Source organism: Oncorhynchus gorbuscha, linkage group LG21 (assembly GCF_021184085.1).
Source record: "Oncorhynchus gorbuscha isolate QuinsamMale2020 ecotype Even-year linkage group LG21, OgorEven_v1.0, whole genome shotgun sequence".
In the NCBI taxonomy this organism is placed as follows: Eukaryota; Metazoa; Chordata; class Actinopteri; order Salmoniformes; family Salmonidae; genus Oncorhynchus; species Oncorhynchus gorbuscha.
In genome coordinates, this window is record NC_060193.1 from 22,120,233 (window position 1) to 22,139,188 (window position 18,956).

General features: G+C 44.2%; 1 pseudogene; it reads right to left on the bottom strand.

Moving 5' to 3' along the window:
* The window catches only part of LOC124007956, a 234,027-nt pseudogene that overhangs the window by 13,844 nt on the left and 201,227 nt on the right, over positions 1–18,956 (bottom strand).

An 18,956-nucleotide genomic window follows, 5' to 3' on the forward strand; every position in this document is an offset into this window, starting at 1 on the left:
ACGTTACTACAACATATCCAATTGACCACCAGAGACATTCCTCAAAGGACTTGGTTTGGCAAATTCTATTCTACCCTCCGATCTCCAGTCTCTCCCATATCTCTCCTTTCCCATCTCTCATCCTCTCTCCTCTCTCATATCTCTCCTCTACCATCTCTCATCTCCCCTCTCTCATCTCCTCCTCATCTCTCTGCTCTCTACCTCTCCTCCCCTCATCTCTCCTCTCTGCTCTCCAGCCCTCTTTTCCCATCTCTCCTCTCCCATAACTCCTCCCACCTTTCCTCTCTCCCATGTCTCCTCTCCCATGTCTCCTCTCCATCTCTCATCTCTCTTTATGCCTCTTCCATCTCTCATCTCTCCTCTCCACTCTCATCTCCATACTCCTCTCCCATCTCTCTTCCTTCCTCCTTTCCCATCTCATCATCTCTCCTCCCATCTCCCCTTTCCCATCTCTCCACTATCATACCTTCTCTTCTCCCATCGCTCCTTTCTCATCTTATCTCCTCTCCATGCGCTCCTCCACTCTCTCATCTCAGCTCTACCATCTCTCCTCTCTCCCATCTCTCCTCTGCCTCCTTTCCCCATCTCCCCTCGTCTCCCCTTTCTCATCTCTCCTCTCCCCCTGTCTCCCCTTTCTCATCTCTCCTCTCCCATCTCTCCTTTCCCATCTCTCTCATATCTCCCCTCCCATCTCTCATCCTCTCCCATCTCATCTCTCCTCTCCAGCTCTCTTCTTTTCCGATCTCTCCTCTCCCATAACTCCTCCCACCTCTCCTCTATCATCTCTCATCTACACTCTCCTCTCCCATCTATCCTCTACAATGTCCCATTTCATCACCCCTCCCATTTCTCCTCTCCCATTTCTCCTCATCTCTCTTCTCCCCCCATCTATTTTGTCTCCCATCTCTCCTCTTCCATCTCCTGACTCAGTTGGAGTCCCCCCCGTGTCATTTCAAGCACATAACCTCCAGCTTCAGAAAGCTGTTGCTGGAGTGCTGTGCATCTCTCCCATCCCATCTCTCGTCTCTCCTCAAAATTCCCATCTCTCCTCTCCGCTCCCATTGATCCTTTCCCATCTCTCCTCTTTGCTCTCCTCTATCCCATCTCTCATCTACATCTCCTCATCTCCTCTCCCATCTCTCCCCCTCTCCCCTCTTGAAAAGATTGAGGAAGAGAGGGAAAAGGTCAACAACCACCCCCCAAATTGATGTCCGGGTGGGAGGTTGAAGGGAGTGGGGAAATGGGTCACACCCCAGGCTTGGGTGGCCGTGCTTTGATCAGGCAGGAAGTCCTCGATGGGTCACACACAGAGGTCGCCTGTAAGGGTCATCACTGAAGCTCCCTAGCAAGGAGAAGCCACGGGCGATGGATATATATGGTGCAGAGGCATGTTTTATTCAAGGCTGGAGTTGAAAATACATATGGTACTGCTCAGATGAGGTCTGAAATGGACACACACGCGCTTCCACTCAGAGAGACAGACATGAATCCACATGGACATGTGTACACGCACACACACACTTCAAAGCGTACACGCACATATGATATATGCCTCATAAACAGACACCACATGTATACACACACACACACACACACATGCTTTCGATGGCCATAGAGGATTTCACACACTGTATCTGTCCGTGTGCAATGGGTATTAATAACAGCTGATGCATTGTAAACCCTAAGGGCTGCTGTATTCCCATCCATCTCAGACACTAACAGTCAGTTAGATAATGTATCACTTAGCCACGGTGCAACGCAGTCAATCCACATAGTCAATCGCCAAATTTACTAGACATCTCAAAGGCAACTTCCTTAGATTGATCACAACTTTTAGGTGCCCTTATAAAACTCTCCGGCACTGTGCGCAACATTACCTTAATGCATTAAATGCACTTTGCAGCTTTCGTTTATATTTTATTTCACTCTTTCCCCTTAAAGGTCCAACGCAGCTGTTTATATCTCAATATCTAATCAGTTCTGGCTGGGTAGCAATTAAGTACCTGACGGATTGTTTTCAATTAAAATGGTACACAAATAAATAGCTTCGTAGATAAGAGCCATTTCTCAAGCAAGAATTGTGCACTCTCTGGGAGTGGTCTGAGTGGAAGGTTAAATGGAAAATGTGTTGTTATTGGCAGAGAGGTTTGGAACTTTTTCCTATTGGTCTAGTAACTGGGCAGGCCAAAACTCCATCCCACCAAAACAGGCTGACATTTCAGGCGGTCTTTTCAAACAGCTCTTACACTAAAAGAGCATTATCCTCATTTACACAATATTATTCCAAACTCAGTGTGGAAATATACACTGAGCAAACCAAACTTGATAAGAACACAGTCCTAATATTGAGTTGCATCCCTTTTGACCTCAGAACAGCCTCAATTCGTCCGGGCATGGATTCTGCAAGGTGTCGAAAGCATTCCACATTTATGCTGGCCCATTTTGACTCTAATGCTTCCCACAGTTGTGTCAAGTTGGTTGGATGTCCCTTTGGGTGGTGGACCATTCTTGATACACACTGGAAACTGTGAAATTCCAGCAGCATTGCAGTTCTTGACACAAACCGGTGCGCCTGGCACCTACTACCATACCCCGTTCACCCTCTAAATGGCACCATACTCTACCATACTACATACCATACTGTCTCAAGGCCTCAAAGTCCTTCTTTAACCTGTTTCCTCCCCTTCGTCTACTCTGATTGAAGTGGATTTAACAGGTGACATCAATAAGGGATCATATATTTCACCTGGATTCACCTGGTCAGTCTGTCATGGAAAGAGCAGGTGTTCTTAATGTTTTGTATGCTCAGGTTATATTAAACACATGAAACTCATGTTTGTGACGGCACTGGGTCTCAAAGTAAGGACGGAGGAAAAAACGTTGAGCTGCAGCGAAATATAGCTCCCGCTAGCCACATAAACCCTTATCCTCCAGACATATGAACGTGAAGTTTTCATTTCCTGTTTGGAACCCAGGAAGAGTCGCTGCTGCTTCGGCAGCAGGCTAATTGGGGATCCTAATAAAATGCAAAACAATAAATATGAAGGATGTCAGTCACAGGAAACGAACACCAGCTTCCCGAGTCCTTCTCTCCCTTCCCCTGACCAGCTTATATGGGCGCGATGGAAGGTTTTTTACTGCCGTGCACTTCATTTCACTTTACTAAACACCTGGGACTCGACTGGATCCGACGCTCCTGGATTGTAAAAAGTATATTTACAGCCACTTATTTATCTCCACGGTTCTCTTTTTGGCTTTCAGAAATTCTCTCCTCCGACGAATGATTGATTGGAAATGCAACAGAGCCGACCCGGTCGTGGGGCAGGTGGGGAGAGAGGGACAAAACAATCATCAACCCAGATAATGGAGGGCGTCCTCTTAAAACATTATCTGTCCCCTAACTGTGTTAAGAGGTCTCTCTCCGATTTGAATGGTGCTATTTTTGCTTATTTTTGGACCTGATTGATATACAGGGGCGAGTTGTTAAAACAATGAGACTGCCAGCCAGGCAGCTCCAATGAGAAGGTGGGAAGACAGGTCATCGGTGTGGCCTGAAGGGGGCAGCACAAACAAGGGTGGGTTGATGCTCCATCACCAACTGAGCAAGAGGGCGGAGGGAAGTAGAGCGAGAGAGAGATAAAAAAAAGAGAGAGAGGCAGCAGGAGGATGAATACATAAAGGTAATGTAACGAGAAGTTTGAGGAGGAGGAGGAGGAGTGCGGGTGGGGTGACGAGAAGATGGAGAGGAAGAAGGTGGACCAGCATGTATTACACACACAATGCGGAATCAAAATGTGAGAGGCGCCCTGTGGAGAGATTCCACACTCTTTCTCACCCGTGATGAGGTGGATGGGGGGGGAAGACAAAGTAGCCCCGCCCATCATGCAGGCCAGTCTTTAATACCACTGCGTGACAGCGGCTCGCCACCTGCCTCGACCCCCTCCAGTCACACGCAGATGGAAATCTCCCCGTCTCCTAATCTGCAACAACTTGCGTAATCGTGAGATGATGCGTAAACACACCCCTCCCTCACAGCATGGCCGAGCCATTTACATAAACAAGAAGAAGAAAAGCGATGCCATGCTTCCACAGGTAAATGTGGATAGATTACATTGCCGAGTGGTTTGCGCAGCTTGACATTAAAGATGGTCGATCAAACGCTCTGCTACCACCCTCCCCCCTGTCCCTGTCTCTGCTACCACCCTCCCCCCTGTCCCTGTCTCTGCTACCACCCTCCCCCCTGTCCCTGTCTCTGCTACCACCCTCCCCCTGTCCCTGTCTCTGCTACCACCCTCCCCCTGTCCCGGTCTCCTACCACCCTCCCCCTGTCCCTGTCTCTGCTACCACCCTCCCCCTGTCCCTGTCTCTGCTACCACCCTCCCCTGTCCCTGTCTCTGCTACCACCCCCCCCACACACACACACACTGGGGACACATTTCATGGGTGCGCGTGGCAGGGGGAAGAGTGGAAAGGAAAACAGCGGAGAGTCATTAACGGGGCCCACACCTCATGAAACATGAATTACATGAGCCGAGAAAGAGATAGCGACGCTTAATTAGAAATTATTCACTGTGTCGCAAGAACTGAGCGATAGCATTTCAACAGCCACACCCCAAAAAACTCACGTGACCTAAAATGACTAACAAAAAAAACTGTCAATGCACATGTAACGTTTATCTATTTCCCCCCCCGGCTTTGGTCTATGAAGTGAAAGAAATGAGTGATTGATTGGCTGTGGCTAACAGCATAGACTATAAAGTAGACTTGAGCACGGGTTAACCAATTCAGCGCCTCCCTCTTCCCTCTTTCCACATCCCGTAACTATTCAGTGTCTCTCAAATGATTTAGGGCGGCCTCGTTGTCCCCAAAGATAGGAAGTCATTGACACAGAGGATCTGTCAATTACACCAACAGCTTGGAGGGACAGGTAAGACCATCGCTTTCTTCCTCTCTCTCCCTTTTCTTCTGTCCCCCCTCACTCTCTTTTCTCAGATTTAACGGCTACAGAGATGATATGACATCAACCCTCTTGATGGGAAATATCCTTGACACCCTTTGCTCATTTCAGCATCAGACCTAACATAGGCATACATTCCCCCATCCCCTCCACCCATACTCGTCCTCTCCCCACTCTCTGACTTGTAAAATGGATCACTCTGCCCCTCCCCCCCTCGGCCCTTTAGTCTGTAATGTCCTCCTAGAAGATCACACGATACTGCTGTAATAATGTCAACCCCCGCCCCAGCCCAACATAATGGATGGCCCCACCCTCATCACCATATGTGAGATGGCCCAAAAGGGGGTTGGCCTTGTGAAAATGTCAGGTGAATATCAGAGAGCATACTTAAGTGCCGGGTTTAAGGTCAGGGGGAGATTGGAGATGGAGCCTGACTAAATGTGTTAAGAGGCATGTATAAAGGCCATTACAGGACGATAAAGATGGAAGAGTCAAAGAAGGATTTATTTTCACAAAAAAAATAATCTTGTGGTTTAGAGCAGGGGTTCCCCAACCTTTTGTGTTATTGTTTATTAAATACACTGCCAACAATCTTCATTTGAGCGACGTACGAACATTTGGTTGTTTTGAAACTAATTTCCTACAAGTCTATGTAGCTTACCAAGACTATTGACATCTTTTAGATAGGCTTTTTAAGTAATAATAATGAATAGGGAAAATAGTCTCGACACGATTTCCCCAAACGTTAATCCGCTATTTTTAAAATAATTGTTAGAATTGATATGAAACCTTAATGTAATTATACATATTATTATTTCTTTTTTTACCTTTATTTTACTAGGCAAGTCAGTTAAGAACAAATTCTTATTTTCAATGACGGCCTAGGAACAGTGGGTTAACTGCCTGTTCAGGGGCAGAACGACAGATTTGTACCTTGTCAGCTCGGGGATTTGAACTTGCAACCTTTCGGTTACTAGTCCAACGCTCCAACCACTAGGCTACGCTACCTTTATGTATTCATTTTAAAGAAAGTGAATAGATAAATGATAGCGACAGAATCACACGTTGCATAACATTACTTCCCAAGCTAAGTCCTGACTTTAGAATGTGTAGCTCAGCTTCTGAATGTCATAGAGATGAAGATATCATCGGGCATTTTACAGATTGTTTCCAGGAAAAAGCATCACGACCTAATGTGCCGTTATAGATTTGTTTAAACAATTGTGAATTTGTTAAAAAAATGCTTGGCCTGCATTGCAGAGCTTGATACATCACTACAGATCCGGGTTCGATCCCGGGAGAAGCATGAGGCAGTGCACACTTGGCCCAGCATCCTCTGGGTTAGGGGAGAGTTTGACCGGCCGGGATGTCCTTGTCCTATCATTCTCTAGGGACTCCTGTTGCAGGCCGGGCGCATGCACACTGACACGGTCGCCAGGTGTACGGTGTTTCCTCCGACACATTGGTGCGGCTGGCATCCGTGTTAAGCAAGCAGTGTGTCAAGAAGCAGTGCGGCTTGGCAGGGTCGTGTTTTGGAGGACAAATGGCTCTCGACTTTCGCCTCTCCCGAGTCCGTACGGGAGTTGCAGTGATGGGACAAGACTGTAACTACCAATTGGATACCACAAATTGGAGGAGAAGAAGGGGTAAAAACATAAAAGGTCCCATGACCCCACCCCAGGAAACTTAGTTTGGGAACCCTGGTTTACAGTAATATGGATGAGAAGGATGCATGTTCATAAACATTATTTATTCATGTTTATTTAACCTTTAACTAGGCAAGTCAGTTAAGAACAAATTCTTATTTTACAATGACGGCCTACCCCGGCCAAACCGTTCCCTAACCCGGACAACGCTTAGTCAGTCAATTCAATATGTGAATGAGGGGAAGAATCAAGGTGTGTTATTTACATAGATAGAACCCCAACTCTAACCCTGTACTGTAAAATACTATAATAGCAATACTTGTTTACTACAACATCATTAAAGGGGGGAAAACAACATGCGGTATTAACATAATACATCAAGACTAATGCTAATGCACTCTATGGAAATGTAGGCTAATATTTGTTTACTTCACCATGTTGCATTGAATAAAGTTTATTCAATTTAAAATACATTTCAAAATGTTGCTTATAACGGTGTTCATGGCATCTGAATGCATACATTGGAGGAAAATATCAGATTTCCCAAAGACTCCGAAATGAGAACACACTCATGTCACAGCTAAGAGACGGAAAGGGTGGGTCGCTCCGTTAAGGCTAGACCAAATGTCCATAATGTTATTGAGAACTACCAAGAAATAATCACCTCTGATTTGGAGAAACACTGATGATGTATGAGTCATTATAAACTGGGTGGTTCAAGCCCTGATTGCTGATTGGCTGACTGCCGTGGTATAGGGTAGCCTGACCGGGACGGCAGGGTAGCTTAGTGGTTAGAGCGTTGGACTAGTAACCGGAAGGTTGCAAGTTCAAATCCCCGAGCTGACAAGGTACAAATCTGTCGTTCTGCCCCTGAACAGGCAGTTAACCCACTGTTCCTAGGCCGTCATTGAAAATAAGAATTTGTTCTTAACTGACTTGCCTGGTTAAATAAAGGTCAAATAAAATAGCAGACCGTATATCACATGTGTTGCATTGAATAAATAAAATATTTTTACTGCTCTAATTCCAGGCTGTATCACATCCGGCTGTGATTGGAAGTCCCATAGGGCGGTGCACAAATGGCCCAGCGTCACCCGGGTAGGCCATCATTGTAAATACAAAAATGTTCTTAACTGACTTGCCTAGTTAAATAAATAAAAAATATTATAATTCTAGCAATAAGGCACCTCAGGTGTTTGTGATATATGGCCAATATTCCACAGCTAAGGGCTGTGTCCAGGCACTCTGTGTTGTGTCATGCTTAAGAACAGCTCTTAGCCATGGTATATTGTCCATATACCACACCCCCTAGGGCCTTGTTGCTTAATACTGGAATCCCCTAGTACTGGCCTTCATAAAATACAGACAAGCCTTGGATAGCATCATGACTTTGTACTGTACATGTGAGTGCACCTAAGGCTAAAGCTCAATAGCGTTTCTGTATGTCACTCATTTCGCAGGGCTTCAGTATAGGTTGTTAAACACTGAGTGTGGAAAAACATGAAGAAAACCTGCTCTTTCCATGACATAATGACCAGGTGTCACTTTTAAAATCCACTTCAATCAGTGTAGATGAATTAGAGGAGACAAGGATTTTTAAGCCTTGAGATAATTGCGATATGGATGTGTGCAATTCAGAGGGTGAATGGTCAAGAAAAAATATTGAAGTACCTTTTGAACGGGGCATGGTAACGAGACACAACTCTGGTAAGCATTGGAGTCAACATGGGCCAGCATCCCTGTGGAAAGCTTTCGGCACCTTGTAGAGTCCATGCCCTGACAAATTGAGGTTGTTCACTCGATGTACATTGCATTGGATTTTTCCCATTTAAGAGCATTAAAGCCGTGGCCAAGCTGTTAGTGCCGCTGTCAAGGCCTCACCTGCTCTTAAGATGCTGGATGCTGCCCAGACACTTGAACTGTCCATTCACCATGATGGCCATGCGCGTGCATAGGGCCTCACACTCCTCCATGCTGTAAGAGACAAAGGGAGAGAGGTAGAGAGAGAGAGAAAGGTTCAATTGTGTACTATAGGGCACAATTGTTCTACTCTACACAAACGTTAGTCAAAAGACTTGCAGAAACAAAACAGTAAGATTTTTTTTCTGGTTTGGTTGTTCTCCAACCCATGCTGCTTTATTCAATTGACAATGTCCTTTCCGTACCCATAGGGCTGACTAGTAACATGCCATATGTGACCCGTTTCAGGAAGCTAGGTGTATGTCGCATGTCACTACTTCACAGGAACGTCTTTTTTGAATTTTTATCATTATTATTATTATTTTTTTTGGTAGAAATGCCTTCTGGAACATGTGACCTTTCATGTGCCTTAATAACAAACTTGTAAATACTGTAAACCTGTAAATACTAATACAATTGTTAAATTACAAGCCTAGTTGGTTTAGCCAGGAAAAGGAGGAACCTTCCTGCTAGCCATGATTGGCTGAGATATTGGATAGGCTGGACATGCCAGGAGATGAGTTTGGATTGGTCTGCCATGTAGCATACTTCTGTCTATAACGTGAGCTGCTCAGTATGTGTTGATAATCCTTTCTACCGCTGATTTTTTTTTAAAGATATAAAGTTAGCCATTGAGAACTACAAAAGTTTGCAACTTTTCTCAACATCTTTGATGCCCTGAATTTAGCAGGCATTCTCGACAAATCAATTGGAAAAAAGTTGCGGTGGGCTACTTTCTGCACACGCCACGGTCAGTGTGAACCGGAGTGACTTGACAACGCTGGCCAAACAAGATGCAGCTACAAACCAAAACAGAGTTAAATGGTTCCAGTCTGCCATGAAGCGTTCATCCATGTATATGGGTAAGAGTCTAGCTTTATATTCAGATATTATAGGTTTCTAATTTTGTCAGAACGTTGTTTTCATTGCAAGTTAAAGTGTACTGTTGCTGGCTCACTAGCTAACATTATGTGTATGATCTGTGTAGTAATTTTATTCAAATCAGAAAACTATTTGCATTGGTAGTTATAGCCTAATGTTAGCTAGCTAGCTACCATTGAACCTAATTGGTTAGCTCTAGCTACCTACAGATTCATACCATAGCTATGACAATCCATTTGAAGTTGGTAGTAGTATGACATGGGATCATGCCAGTTCAATGTTTAGCTACATGCCTAAAGAAAAGACTCCACTTATCCAGTTGATTACATGACCTGTACAAAAGTCAGATTAGGATATAGGTCAAAGACTAGATAAAGTGTATTTTTACCTGGAGTTTTTCCTAATTGTAGGCTACTACTTTTACCACTTTTAGTATTGAAATCTTTGGTTGTTTACTACACTACCCACTCTGTTCAGCACATGGCCTTACGTGAATCCTTAAAGAGATGGTTGGGGCTAAGGTTTAAGAGGGTGTGAACGATGCTGAATGGGTGTAGACAAAGAGCTCTCCAGTAGGTACCAAAACATTCAAGGGCCATTTCCTCAAAAGTGGGGTTACGAGTTTATCAGCTTTCAATGTCTTATTCTTCCTCAAATGCAGTGTATGACATACCATCTCTAAGTCTCTACTTTTATCCAATATTAAAAACACCGGTATAATGTTGCTACGTAGGACAGAATCCAGGTCGTGGGTCACACATACTGTTCCTGTAGGCCCATAGCAATGCCTAAGTACATTCCAAACAACTGAGTCATCCGTGGGAAAGTGTGTTTGAGAATGCTAACTGCCAAATCAAGGCTTACTTGTTTATATTGTATATATTTCCATGAAAGTTATCAGAATAAAGTCGACTCTATTCCACACTGTAAGAAGGATCTTATTGGAATACACTGCCCGTAAAATTAATGACCAATGTTCAAGTACTGTCTTTTTCCTTCTTTGAAGAAAAAACAAGACATATCTGGCCTGTCTTTGAAATATGCATGAAGCATCCACATTCCAGCTTTGTGGTAAATACTGCAGCAAATGGACAACTTTCAGCTGAATAATTATTTTAGCTGGGATTCGCTTCACGCTGTTCGTTCGGAGGCGGGGGAGAAGTGGGGGACATGCGATGAGGGTCTAATTTTTCATGCCTGGTTCAGGTCCAGAGAGCAGGATGGTTGGCTCCTGTGCTCTGGTGATCATTTTAGGACATCTCCTTTGACAGCCCTAGCTTAATTAGGGGGAGCGGAGTCGAACATCTGTACATTTTTGTTTTGTGTTTCAGCTGCCATTTTGGATGCAGCCCGATTCATTTCTTGCTGAGGCGGAGGCTTTGCTGAGGGATGGAGCAATTAGTATTATGATAATGTAAAACCTGGCAAATGCACCGCTTGACCAACAAAAGCACCTGGTTGCAATATGGACGATTGGACGCAACTGAGCTGTGTACCAGCTATCACTAATACAACAAATGTGCTTTGTTCTCAGAAAAATAACACAATATGGAATGGTGATAATGGATTCACAAACTAAACTGTAAAACGTTTTTCGTATCACCCGCTTCCATAAGAAGTTAAAGATTTAAAAACAATATTGCAGTTTGGAGAGAGAACACAATGGAGTCATGAATAAACATGAGAGTAGTGAAGTACTATCCATCTCATTGCTTGTTTTTAGTTCCTGGAATTCTTAGTTTGAGTTACAGTGTGTCATATTGGTAATTGCACCATTATCCACTCCACCTGACCCATTCACTATAATTGTGTATACATACATTTGCACATATTAACTCTGAACTCAGATCCAAGAGCTTAAAGGACCAACTTACAGGAAGTTGCAAATTAGAGTCACACTCCCAAATCTAACTTGAGAGGTGCATTAAAACAGTAAGAGAACATACCTGTGTGATGTTAGGATGACTGAGCGTCCCTCTTTGATGACACTCAGGATGCAGTCCCACAGGAAGCGTCTGGCTTTGGGATCCATCCCTGTTGTTGGCTCATCCTACAGTAACGGGACAAAAAGCGTTCCCTCAACGTTTCTGTTTTATGGTATCCAATGTTATCACATCATTTCACATCTCTACTCTTATTCTCCATTCAAATGATCTCACTCTTACTTAAATGTTCCAGATCCATAGACAGATGATCTAAGCTTAAAAGGATTGTCCATTTAAAAAAATGTTCATTAGTCCATTAGTACAATCCGCCAAAATATTCAAATATTTATTTTCAGTGAATTATCCCTTTAAATGCTAAATCTGTAATATCTTAATAGTGATTAATAATATAAAATTGATTCTTAATGGCATGGTAGGCTGTTGAAATTACAGATTGGGCCTTTAACCCTCAGAATGTGTTCCTAATGTCTCATATCCCTGTAGCCCCAGACTTTGACATCTCACAGCATTATGCTGCTGACACTAGACTGATATGCCCCTTCCAGTTGGAAGAGGACTACATTTAGACATGAAAGCACACTTAATGTTTCAAAGGCTTCTGCTACCAACACGAACCAGTGGAATCAAAGCAGTGTAGAGGAGCTTTGGAATTGGGGAGGCTACATGGGGAGAGCCGAGGGCATCAGGCACTGTCAGACCCAGCCAAACAAATTCCCAGGGGACTTCTCTCTTACAGACATTGTGAATGCAATATGCGCGGGCGCACACACTTTCTCATTCCCCATTCCCTTTCTCTCTCCCCGGGCTAGTCTGTCCATGGACGATTAGAGAGAGACAGGACTCAGTCCATTGCCTGTGCTCCAGCTTCGCTCCTACACTGCCAGAATCCCCCAAATCCCACCAGGGATCTCCATCACCATGCTGACGGTGTCCCTGTGCAAAGCCGACATGGCGGTGCCTTAAGGCAACCAAGCAAGACTCCGTGTTCTACCTGCCACACAAATGGAAACTCACGCTAACACTACATTATCCGTCTGTCTCAAAGTTACGAGCCAGGGTTACCAAACCACTGCAAGTGAACTATCTGTCTGAATGAACACTAGCTTCTGCACTGTGTTGGAATGTGAAATCGAGGATCTTGTGTAGGTAGGTAAGCTACATGATGTACATACAGGACCAGTCAAAAGTTTGGACGCACCTGCGCATTCAAGGGTTTTTCTTTATTTGTTACTATTTTCTACATTGCAGAATAATAGTGAAAACATCAAAACTATGACATAACACATATGGAATCATGTAGTAACCAAAAACGTTTTTTTGTTTGTTTTTTGATTCTTCAAAGTAGCCACTCTTTGCCTTGATGACAGCTTTGCACACTCTTGGCATTCTCTCAACCAGCTTCACGAGGTAGTCACCTGGAATGCATTTCAATTAAGAGGTGTGCCTTGTTAAAAGTTCATTTGTGGAATTTCTTTCATTCTTAATGCGTTTCAGCCAATCAGTTGCGTTGTGACAAGGTAGGGGTGTTATACAGAAGGTCTTTTACCAAATAGGGCAAAGTCCATATTATGGCAAGAACAGCTCAAATAAGCAAAGAGAAACAGCAGTGCATCATTACTTTAAGACATGAAGTTCAGTCAATACGGAACATTTCCAGAACTTTAATAGGGTTTTAATGCAGTCGCAAAATCCTTCCAGCGCTATGATGAAACTGGTTCTCATGAGGACAGCCACAGGAAAGAAAGATGCAGAGTTACCTCTGCTGCAGAGGATAAGTTCATTAGCATTACCAGCCTCAGATTGCAGCTCAAATAAATGCTTCTTAGAGTTCAAATAACAGACATCTCAACATCAACTGTTCAGAGGAGACTGTATGAATCAGGCCTTCATGGTCAAATTACTGCAAAGAAACCACTACTAAAAGACATACATTTAAGAAGAGATTTGCTTGGGCCAAGAAACACAAGCAGCCATCATTAGACTGGTGGAAATCTGTCCTTTGGTCTGACGAGTCCAAATTTGAGATGTTTGTTCCAACTGCTAAGTCTTGTGAGATACAGAGTAGGTGAATGGATGATCTCTACAAGTGTAGTTCCCACTGTGAAGCATGGAGGAGGTGTGATGGTGTGGAGTGCTTGCTGGTGACACTGTCTGGGATTGATTTAGAATTCAAGGCACACTTAACCAGCATGGCTACTACAGCATTCTGCAGAGATACGCCATCCGATCAGGTTTGCGCTCATTTGTTTTTCAACAGGACAATGACCCAAAACACATCTCCAGGCTGTGTAAGGGCTATTTGACTAAGATGGAGAGTAAAGGAGTGCTGCATCAGATGACCTGGCCTCCAAAATCCCCCGACCTCAACCCAATTGAGATGATTTGGGATGAGTTGGACCGCAGAGTGAAGGAAGAGCAGCCAAAAAGAGCTCAGCATATGTGGGAACTCCTTCAAGACTGTGGGAAAAGCATTCCTCATGATGCTGGTTGAGGGAATGGCAAGAGTGTGCAAAGCTGTCATCAAGGCAAAGGGTGGCTACTTCAAAGAATATAAAATATAAAATATCTTTGATTTATTTAACACTTTTTTGGTTACTACATGATTCCATGTGTTATTTGCTAAATATGGCTAAATACGGCTGCTTGAATCCTGACTAGAACCAAAAAATCTGATCATACTACTCCAGTGCTAGCCTCCCTACACTGGCTTTCTGTTAAGGCACGGGCTGATTTCAAGGTTTTACTGCTAACCTACAAAGCATTACATGGACGTGCTCCTACCTAGCTTTCCGATTTAGTCCTGCCGACCATACCTACACATACGCTACGGTCACAAGACGCAGGCCTCCTAAATTCTAAGCAAACACCTGGAGGCGGGGCTTTCTCCTATAGAGCTCAATTTTTATGGAATGGTCTGCCTACCCATGTGAGAGACACAGACTCGGTCTCAACCTTTAAGTCTTTACTGAAGACTCATCTCTTCAGTGGGTCAAATGATTGAGTGTAGTCTGGCCCAGGAGTGTGGAGGTGAACGGAAAGGCTCTGGAGCAACAAACCGCCCTTGCTGTCTCTGCCTGGCCGGTTCCCCTCTCTCCACTGGGATTCTCTGCCTCTAACCCTATTACAGGAGCTGAGTCACTGGCTTACTGGTGCTCTTCCATGCTGTCCCTAGGAGGGGTGCGTCACTTGAGTGGGTTGAGTCACTGACGTGATCTTCCTGTCTGGGTTGGCGTTCCTCTTGGGTTGTGCCGTGGTGGAGATCTTTGTGGGCTATACTCGGCCTTGTCTCAGGATGGTATGTTTGTGGTTGAAGATATCCCTCCAGTGGTGTGGGGGCTGTGCTTTGGCAAAGTGGGTGGGGTTATATCATGCCTGTTTGGCCCTGTCCGGGGGTATCATTGGATGGGGCCACAGTGTCTCCTGACCCCTCCTGTCTCAGCCTCCAGTATTTATGCTGCAGTAGTTTGTGTCGGGGGGCTAGGGTCAGTCTGTTATATCTGGAGTACTTCTCCTGTCTTATCCAGTGTCCTGTGTGAATTTAAGTATGCTCTCTCTAATTCTCTCTTTCTTTCTCTCTCTGAGGACCAGAGCCCTAGGACCATGCCTCAGGACTACCTAGCATGATGACTTCTTGCTGTCCCCAGTCCACCTGGCTGTGCTGCTGCTCCAGTTTCAACTGTTCTGCCTGCGGCTATGGAACCCTGACCTGTTCACCGGACGTGCTACCTGTCACCAGACATGCTGTTTTCAACTCTCTAGAGACAGCAGGAGTGGTAGAGATACTCTTAATGATCGGCTATGAAAAACCAACTGACATTTACTGCTGAGGTGCTGACTTGCTGCACCCTCGACAACCACTGTGATTATTATTATTTGTCCATGCTGGTCATTTATGAACATTTGAACATCTTGGCCATGTTCTGTTATAATCTCCCCCCGGCACAGCCAGAAGAGGACTGGCCACCCCTCATAGCCTGGTTCCTCTCTAGGTTTCTTCCTAGGTTTTGGCCTTTCTAGGGAGTTTTTCCTAGCCACCGTGCTTCTACACCTGCATTGCTTGCTGTTTGGGGTTTTAGGCTGGGTTTCTGTACAGCACTTTGAGATATCAGCTGATGTAAGAAGGGCTATATAAATAAATAGATTTTTCATAGTTTTGATGTCTTCACTATTATTCTACAATGTAGAAAATCATACAAATAAAGAAAAACCCTTGAATGAGTAGGTGTGTCCAAACTTTGGACTGGTACTGCACATATAACATTAAACAGCATTACAAGGGATCTGAAGGATTTCCTATGTCATGACTGACTGTCTTGCTGAATTCATGAATTAATTAATGGGTGGGTAGGAGGATGGATGGATGGATGAATTACTTAATACTTTAGTGGTATAATAGTAAACATTACATTTGCCTAATCAGGCGTGTGGGTGCAATATTTTAGTGATCGTATTTTCATGGAATCAGTAAGATTTTGAAGTGACTTGGCAGGTCCCAAAGTTGGTCCCTCCTAATGAGGCTGTGCCATTATAATACTTTTTCAACCCTCTCCATGGCCAGCCTGCTTTACAAAGTCAGTTAATTAAGGAACACACTTTGATTAGGATGCCATTTTCTTTCTGTGAGAAACGCTTAGCTAGCATATAGCCACCGACTCTCCCTGTTCAAACCAATCCCAGTTTAAGGCTTTAATTCCTGCAAACAGCGTTACGTACGCTTTAAATTTCCAAACGAGATTGGGTGGACTCTGAAAAATTAATTAAAACGTGACCGGATGCCGATGCGACTGAAATACAGCCCCTTTTTTCCCCTATACTAGTAATTGACTTATAATCCCCAAGGAAATTCATTAACAATTTCTAAGTTGAATCTAGGATTTGTTATGTTGTCAAGCAGGCATACATCCTCTAATTGGTTCTCTCTCCTCTTCGCTGTACAAGGAACCAAAGTGGAATCCAATCTAGTGCTAGTTGGCTAAAGCATTTTGGAGTTATATCAAAAGTGATATTCTTGCACCCCGAAAAAAAGATGAAGAAAATGTTGAATACATTTTTTCTGCCCTCACTGAAAGCTTAATCACTGCTCAGGACAGAACTTCGGCAATATAAATTGAACCATAATATTGGATGTGATCTGTAAAATATCTTAATAAAGTGTAAATACAGCTAGTAGGCGTTTATCATAGACCCATATCAATAGTGTTATATCAATGATCTCAAAAGGTGTTCATAACATTGTCATAAGGCAATAAGGCTGTCATCTTACCAGGAAGACCACAGGAGGACAGCCAATCAAAGCCATGGCGGTGGAGAGCTTGCGTTTGTTCCCTCCACTGTAGGTACCAGCTGACTTGTTGGAGTATTTGACAAGGCCTAGCTTCTGGATGCCCCACTCTGCCACCTAATAACGAAAACACAACACGAGAAAACATTTAAATATATAATTACAAATTGTATTTCTGTGACAGTAGCACAACCAATCAACTTTGGTTTGGGCTGTCTAATGCTGGCATTCTGCTCTCACACCCTCCCTCTCTTCCTTTCCCCTGGCATGAGACATATGCATGCATGATGGTTGGCATCGCCACAGGACCTTTTTCGAGGCTGATATGCTGCACTGTGGGTTTCTGGGCCACATCACAAGCTAAGAAATAGTACTAGCCAGCAGGAACTTTTCCAGTATTCATCCCCCTGACGATTCTCCAATCCCTATCCTCAGGTACCCCCAACCAAATGTATTGTATGCGGGCATGTTTTCATTCCAACCATCCAGACATTCATTTACTCCCTATATTGACATGTTGGTGGACTAATGATGTGGAAATGACACCAGCTCCCCGGGGCTCTCCCTGGAGCCAAAATGGCCACCACAAAGCAGAAATCAGCAGACCCAACGGAACAGAGACCAGAGAAACTGGGTCCCTTGGCCTAGTAGTGTGAGATCAAAGGCCTGGGCGCCTGGGCCTGAGGCTGAGGCCACTGGCAAGTTGACCAGCCAACTTTCTTTTGATCTTATTGTTACTGAGGGGGCTGTGGAGAAACTGGGGGCCCATGGTGGGGCGGCCACACTGCTAGGCATGCTGGTGAATAATGTACAGGAATTACCCGTGGCCAGCTCCTCTAACCAGAACCTTATGTATTACATAGGTCATCGCTTCAGAAGTTATTCATCACTTTGACCAAGCGCAGTGGGCTGTCTATGTCTGCACTTTCTTTTACGGTTGGAAGTGCAGGTGTTGTATGGGGGGGAAGAAATGTCTGAAAGGATATGAAGTTCTTTGTTCTCGTCCGTCATCATGACAACTGTATACCTTAGGAATCAAATGGTGTTGCCTGGTACAAGAACAGGAAATTACATCATTCAGGTCAGACAAGGGGAAATGTTACCATGGGGACTTCTTTCTCCGGTACGCCTCGTAGTCTGGCGTAGAACTCCAGGTGCTCTCGTCCGGTGAGAAGGTCGTTGAGGGCGTCGAACTGCGGGCAGTAGCCCATGTTCTGGTGAACGTCCCTCATCTCTGTCCGTATGCTGAGAGGAGCATGATGGAACATATACTCAGACACATACGGTAATGATTAGGATAACTCGACAGCATCACCGACATTATCAACCATAACACCATTTACATGATGAAGATAGTGATAATGAAGATGAGTGATCCAACTGTGTCGTCACCATCATCCCTATACAGTAGGGACTGTCTTACATCCACCGATTCAAATAATTCCCCTTTTCAAAAACTCAACACTTGGGTAATACTGTCGTTTTCAGAGAGAAAATATTACCATTATACTACATTTACATTTTGGAAATCAATTAGAGTTTTCTGGAGGTCAAAGATGTACAGTGTGTATGGCAAGTGCTCTGTATAGTGTATCTCACAGAGGCTGCGTGGAAAGAAAAGGCCCTCACGGAACAAGTTGATCCATTACCAGAATAAATATCACCACTTGGTTAAGAAAACTCTCCGCTTTCCACATGTTGTCTGGAGCCAAACATGGGGAACAACACCAAAGTTTAGTTTGCATTATGTATGCTTGGGCCCAGGTGACTTTTTTCGACAAACAATATATGTAATGGAAAATGAACAGCGCTTTGGGGCATATCGTTGCTTGTCATCTGTCGTCTCAAAGAAGAAGATAAAGGCAGCTAAACTTGCATATTGCAAAGGAATGCTTCCTGTCTAAAAACACGTTTTCGTTAATCTGCCTTACACAATATGTACAACTATAGCTGAAGCATGACAATTTGGATATCGGTTGGAGGAGGGAGGGACTGAAAAAAATGCTGTACAAGCTCTGCGGTGGACCGGTAGGAAGTAATCGCTCACGGGGGTGGAGGTTATTTGCTGCGGGCTTTACGAGTGGAAACAGGCAATCAACAAATGTAAGATTTGGGGGTTCAACGCAAACTCTTTTATTTGGAGAGAAAATGAGGTTTTCCCTCTATCGGTTGTTCCACACTGCTTAAAGAGTCACTCTCTCATCCTACCAGGAACGTAATGAGGCGAAAACAGAGGGTGGTCGTACTTCTGTTTTTCTTTCCCTGAAGGTCCAAGAGATCACTGC